The 7,273-nt window shown below is 35.6% G+C and overlaps 1 long non-coding RNA gene across 1 annotated transcript in view; it reads right to left on the bottom strand.

Moving 5' to 3' along the window:
- Positions 1 to 1,096: 1,096 nt before the first annotated feature.
- LOC116083474 overlaps positions 1,097 to 7,273 on the bottom strand; it is a 26,996-nt gene continuing 20,819 nt past the window's right edge. Inside the window, exons 2-3 of the long non-coding RNA XR_004115736.1 lie at positions 2,682 to 2,822; positions 1,097 to 1,813 (exon numbers count right to left, since the gene is read on the bottom strand). This is a non-coding gene — a long non-coding RNA (uncharacterized LOC116083474). The remainder of the gene's footprint in view (positions 1,814 to 2,681; positions 2,823 to 7,273) is intronic.

The following is a 7,273-nucleotide window of genomic DNA, read 5'->3' as shown; positions in this document are numbered from 1 at the left end:
CACTGAGAGTACTGGAAGGTACAGTAAGGAACAGAGCTTAATTCCAGCTCAAGGCGTCCTGTGCCACAACTGCTGTCCTCTACTGCATGACACCTGTTCCTCCAGAACACACGGTGTGCTATTCTCACTAAACATTCCACTAAAGTTAACTTTCCATCCTATTCAAATTTCTTAACCTGCTAAAAGTTAATTCATGCCTTGAGTTTCATATTTTCTTTCTTACTATTCTATTCTTATATTAATTTTCCATGTACAATAAATTGTTTGACAATTTACTTAATTTTTTTTCTGGAAGATTCTCCTATCTTTTCTTCTTAATCTTATCTTTATCTTTGAATCATGAGGTGAGGTGCACATTTTCTTAGTCGTATTTGTTATTCTTACTATACTGGGTAAAGAATCGTTTATTTTTTTGAGAATATAATGCAGTTACATCATTTCTCCATTCCCGTTCCTCCCTTAAAGCTGCCCCCCCCCCAAAAAAAAACCTCTCCTGTATGCCCTTTTGTGCTCACTTTTATATTCATAACCTCTGTTTTAATGAATTTTTATTACATGTACAGATGTTCATGTGTACACAAATACATTCCATAATATAATCTCCTAGTCTGTATGATGCTGCTCCTATGTATCTTTCTAGGCCAGACCATTTAGCACTGAGTAACCTGTTGGTTTGCTCTTCTCTGAATTAGCATATTTCCACCTCTCTTAGGATTCCTTAGTTCCCTGGGGTTCTTTATGTAGGGACCTAATAATCCTCCCTGCCCTATTTTGAATGTCTTTGTTTGCACCTGTTTTGAGAGCTATTTGAGATTCATTTTAAAAAAAATTCCAGCATATCCATCCCTTTCTCTCCTATTTTCTTATTTTATAATATATTCCATGTGAGAAATCTGATGCAGACCATGAAAGGTTTATATAAAATTGCATATATACATTCTCTAGATACCCATCTGTGTTCAGTTGTGTTTCTTGTTTCTCCACAAATGTAGTAGCAACTAAACAAATGGAATCTGAGTATAGAACTGACTTATCTATATGTTCTCAGAGGATTAGGAAGTAAGATGTCAAAAGAGCACAAAAGCATTTTGTGTGCATTATTCGGAGTTTTATACACCATATGATTTATCATTTGTCTGTGACGAAGTCAGGGTAAGACCATAGAGAAGTGAGAAATCACCTAATGTTCATCTGTTACATGGTAAGAGACATTAAACCTCTGGAGAAATGGAGGTATGTGAAGGTCAGAACAAACATCTTTCAATTTGATAATCTATTAATACTTACAGTCCTGGAAGAAACCATTAAATAAAGATATAAAAGTTTTGAAAATGCCATTTGGTTTAGATGAAACTACACTGACATACACTTTCAAATGATACATGGACTCTTCTTCAAGAAGTATTTATGAAGGCGTTGTGAAATGTCATCACTTGCACACAAAGTTTTGTGCAATCTTTTGTCTCAGGTACTTCCATTAAAGTTAATTGAGGTATGAAGACTTCTTCCTTGAGGTGGTAAAATTTGACGGGATATAGTTTGCTTGCTTGCTTTGTGTTGATAAAATATATCTATCTACTCCCCAAAATGGTCTTCGATTTATTTTTATTTTAGTTTCAGGCTGTTAAGCTGGTTGATGTTCTTGAGCAGAGCATTGGAAACATAGCCTGTGTCTGTACTTCAAAGAGACAATCTGTGAGAAGTGCAGGCAATGAATTTGAATTGTCTTGCAACCAGCTACTTTCCTTAGAAATATAAAACAAGGAATGTGTTGAATGCTGTTAAATCCATTTTAATACGAGATTTACATTTCCTGCCACAGAACAAAAGATAATGTTTTTGAATATTTCCTTTGAGCAGTATGATTCTTATAACAAGAAGTGTGACTAAGTATTTTCACAGAATTCAACAAATAAAATAAAAGACACAAAATTCAGAGCAAATAACTAATTTACAAATGTTCAAATAAGTTACAGGTTTATAAGAGAGAATTTGATGCTACCTCTTTAAGTCTTACCTCACAGTATTTTTATGATCAGCTACATGGATGGTGTTACTATACATATTTAAAATTATCAGACTTTAGGAAAATGCTGTGACATAGTATTTATTAAATACACACTGAATGCCTTAAGAAGCAATCATTATGAGATTAAAAGTTATTCAAAAATTTCTAGTGGATAATGTTATAATAATCCTCTTATTGTTTTTAATGCTTACATCAATATTAAAAGTTAAACCTCATTATTGCTCACTGTACATTAACCTAAAATGAATCCTAGAAATTTTAAAAATTTTAATTTATTCAACAAGCAATATTCTAATTTGGTATCAGGCTGAGATAAAGATATACAATTTGAGAAACAAATGGATATGTTACATAACTACTTGAATCTTACTGTAACACGAATCAAGAACATTACTTCAAAAATAACGTGAATAGTTTTTAAATTCCATTGAATAAGTACTTTGAAAACAGTATGCTTGATTCTTAAATGGCAGTAATAGGACTGCGTGTGTGTCTGTGTGTGTATGTGTGTGTTCCATATGCATTAGTACTTCTAAAAGATTGATTTTTGAAGTTTAAACCATTCCTATAAATTCCTTATCTAGACTTTTATCCCCCTCGTTTTTCCACAAAAATATGATATGTAGATGCTACTTCAATTCTTAATACTTACCAAAATCTAAAATAAAAATACCTTTGTAATATACTGGGTCAGGAACCTGAAACTAATCAGCTATTATAATCTTATCTAGTATCATAGTATAAAACTTATCCTGTGGCTTCTGTTCTGGACTGTCCATGCATCTTGCAGAACCTGTACAAAATAAAAATGAATGTAATTCATTCATTTGCATTTTCTTATGGTAATTGGGTCCATTGGGTCACAGGACATATACATGCCAAAGCACCTGTTTGTTAGTGTCATTTATTTATATTTGATATGCTTAAAATGGGGAAGAAGGAACAAAAATGTCTCCTTATATTGTCTTGTAAGGACTTCTGTTAAAGGATCAAAGGTCTGTGCTTACTGAAGTATTGATAGACATATAACAAACCTCCCATAGTGGAGGCGTCAGCATCCATTTCACATTAAAAACCCAAATCATCTTTAGTCAGTGTTGTGTTACATGTTTATTGATATAACAACATGCCATTACCAAGGCAACTTATACAAGAAAACTTTTCATTGGGATTCATGGTTTCAGTGGGTTAAAGTCCAATACAGTTTTGGCAGCAAGCTTGTAAGCCGGCAGGAAGGCACAGTACTGGAGCAGTAGCAGAGAGCTCACATCTTATCCACAAACAGGAGTCAGAGAAATCGAGTGGGCTTCTGAAACCTCAAAGTACACCCATACTGAGCCCTTCTAACAAGGCTGCATCTCTTCAATTTTTCCAAGCCCTTCCATCAACTGGAGACAAAGGATTCAAATATATGAGCCTTTGGGTACCACTCTCATCCAAAGTCTGCAGTTACTATTGTCATTGCATAGTGCTGTCCCACTCCTTCCTCATCATTAGTGCTTAATGAAATACTTCACTAAATAAATAGCAAAGATTCTAGGTCACATTTAATCATTCCACTTTATCAGACACAAATGACACTTGTATGAATATGTTAAACATTCAATGACTTCATTATATTTAATTATTGAAACAATCCAAAACAGTTGAGCACAGGATTCAATTTTAATTGAAACTGACACAGTAAGTTTAGAAGGTCTAAAATTATTACTGTCTCTTCTTAATAGAGACCCTGTCAAATTTAAGAGTCAAAGTTAGAAAACTAAAAGAAAATGAAGGAAAATGGCACTTTCCCCTCTCTGGTCAGCCAGTTAATATATAATAAGAAAGATGAAAATATTGAGGAATAAAATTAGTAAGTAATGTCTCAATTGTAAAAAATGTTTATTTTTATTTTTGTATATGAGTGATTTTCCAGGATAATCATAAATGTACCACGTGCATATCTGGTACCTGCAGAAGCCAGAAGGTGGCACTGGATTTCTTTGAAATGCAGTTACAGTTTTGTGCCACCATGTTGGCCCTATGAATTGGACCAAGGTCCTCTGTAAGAACAGCACATGTTCTCAGTGACTGAAAAAGTACCCAGTAGTGATGTCTGTATTTAAGTGTGATAGCCTATACTTAAGTATGATAAGTTCTTTTATTTAAAGTACATTTTAAAAAGTTTATGAAGCCATATGATTTTGTCTCAAAATTCTGTGACCAAATAATAAATGAAAAATAAAATATGTAATGCTCTTTGAAACCACATGAGTAATATAAACCTAACAGTTATCAACAAATGATCATTTGTATCAACAAATGATCAATTGTATTTATTCTTCATTGTTAAATGGACAAGTAGTCTTCTGAGAATGGAACCCCACTAGCTACATGGGTCATTCCCTTAGAGAAGAATGGCATTTTTCTGTAGGTATCATCAAAATATAATTTGTAGAACCAAGTCCAGGGAATAGTATTTTGCTTTTTTCCTTCTGTGTGAATTCCATTTATTTTGTTAATAATTGTAATACTCTTCTACATCTACAAATGACCAATAATCATACCAAAAAAATATGTGGTTCTTCAAAGGCAGTAGCCATTTGCATTTTATGGAAAAGCAAAATATACCAGTGGAACACATCAAGAAGAATGAGCAAAATTGTCATTCAGGATTGTCTATTCTTTTTTTATTAATTATTTGATTTATTTACATTAGAAATGATGGTCCCCTCTTGTCCCCTTCCTTCACAGTGTTCTTCCCCCCATTCCCTTCTCCTTCACCTCTGAGAGGATGCCCCCTCCCAGGTATCACCCCATCCTGAGCTATCAAGTCTCTTCAGGATTGGGCTCATCATCTACTACTGAGGCCAGACAAGGCAACACTCTGCTACACATGTGGGGCTTTGAACGAGCCCATGTATGCTCTTGGTTGGTAACTCAGTCTCTGGGAATTCCCAGGAGTCCAAGTTAGTTGACACTGTTGTTCTTCCAACTGGGCTGCCATCCCCTTCAGTTCTTCCAATCTTTCCCTTAACTCTTTCACAGGTGTCCAGATCTCCCTGCAATGCTTGGCTGTATCTGCATCTTTCTCAGTCCACTGATTTAGAGCCTCTCAGAGGACAACCATGTTAGGCTACTGCCTACAGACACAACATAGCATAAGTAATAATGTCAGAGTTTGGTTCCTACCCAAGGGATGGATCCCAAATTGGGCTGGTCACTGGTCAGCCATTCCTTCAGTCTCTTCTTCATTTTTGTCCCTGTATTTTTTTTAGACATGAGCAATTTTGGAGTAATGTCTATTCTTAACTGCTCCTGATTCCTCCTGTATTAGAAACTTTCAGTGATATGGCAAAATTTGTCAGATGAGCAACTTTTTTTTTTTTTTTTTTTTTTTGGTTTTTCGAGTCAGAGTTTCTCTGTATAGCCCTGGCTGTCCTGGAACTCACTCTGTAGACCAGACTGGCCTCGAACTCAGAAATCTGCCTGTCTCTGCCTCCCAAGTGCTGGTATTAAAGGCATGCAACACCACTGCCCGCCCAGATGAACAACTTTTAAGGGAGGGAAGATTTATATAGGCTGCAGTATTAGATGTCTCAGCCTGTGGTTGCCTGGATCCATTGCATTTAAGCTAGTGGTAATACACAATCTTCATTGTCAAGATGACCTGTTATGCTCCCTAGCGCGCGTGCACACACACACACACACACACACACACACACACACACACACACACATACACACCACATATTCACTGAAGGATCAATGGATTTATAGATGTGACCTATTTGTCTTATCTGGATTTACATTATTTTTAAACTCAGACCTTTACACTGGTGGAGAAAGCACTTTATTCATTGATTTAGCTCATTACAACCAACATTCATGTGTTTTTACTAAATCAATTTATATAATTAAGTATGTTTCTAAGGCTTCTATAGAAAATCTTTAGTTTTTCACCAATGTAAATACATGAGAGCAGAGTAAGTCTGCAGTTTTGCATAGTGCACATTAAGGAAAATCAAACTTTTAAAATGTATTGATTGTTATTTTGAGTTTGATAAAATACAGTTTGATTATACTTATTTTCAAGTCTTCCTAAATTAATTCCCCTTACCCTCCCACTCATTTCTTGCCAGATTAAAAACAATAATACTTTTTCCACTATGCTCATAGCTGCTTTATTCATAATAGCAGGAAACTGAGAACAACCTACATGTCCCTCAACCAAAGAATGGATAAAGAAAGTCTGGTACATTTACACAATAGAGTATTAATCAGCTATTTTAAAGAATATCATGAAATTTACAGGCAAATGGATGGAACTAGAAAATATCATTTGAATGAGGTAACCCAGACTTAGAAAGACAAACATGGCATAACTGTCGTTTGTGAGGCTTCACCCAGCAACTGATGGAAACAGATGCAGAGACCCATAGCCAAACATTACATAGTGCTTGGGGGAGTCCTCTAGAAGAGGAGTGGGGAGGATTGAAAAACTCAGGAGGATCAAGAACACCACAAGAAAACCTAACTAGGCTCATAGTGGCTCACAGAGACTGAACAGCCAACCACAGAGCATACAAAAGCCTGACTAGGAACTTCTGTAAATATGTAACAGTTGGGTAGTTAGACCTTCATGTGGGACTCCTAAGAGCAAGAGCCAGAGTTGTCTCTGATTCTGTTGCCTACCTTTGTATCCCTTTGCCCTAAAGGGGCTGTTTTGCCTAATATCCATGGGAGGCCTCCCCCTTCCTGAGAAGAAAGAAGGGGTGGCAGATAGAGTAAGGGTAGTGAGAAAGAGAGACTGGGAGGACAGAGAGAAAACTGTGATTAGGATGTAAAATAAATAAATAACCGATTAATAAAAATTAATTTTTTGAAAAAAAATCTCAGCTACAAAACAAACAGCAACAACAAAACAACAAAAAGACAAAATCTTCCCTCTCCACAAAAAACAAGCAAACAAAACCAAGCAAGCAAACAAACAACAAGCAAACAAATTCCTTCAAGACCTATTCATCATGGACAAATATTCTTGAATGTGGGATTTTAAACTAGAAAGATTTTGATTTACTAGTGGCCACACTAGTGGAGAAAAGAACTAGTTCTCTGACTTACTGTAGCTAAGAATTTTCAATAGCCCCACATCTTGAAGTAGGATTTTATGCCCAACTCTACTTTCCATGCTGGAATTTAGTATTCTTTTTGTATGTGTTCTCTCTCTCTCTCTCTTTCTCTCTCTCTCTCTCTCTCTCT

The sequence above is a fragment of the Mastomys coucha genome, unplaced genomic scaffold (genome assembly GCF_008632895.1).
Source record: "Mastomys coucha isolate ucsf_1 unplaced genomic scaffold, UCSF_Mcou_1 pScaffold8, whole genome shotgun sequence".
Classification (NCBI taxonomy): Eukaryota; Metazoa; Chordata; class Mammalia; order Rodentia; family Muridae; genus Mastomys; species Mastomys coucha.
Note: the sequence above shows the minus strand (reverse complement) of the source record. Positions and strands in the feature narration are given on the sequence as shown.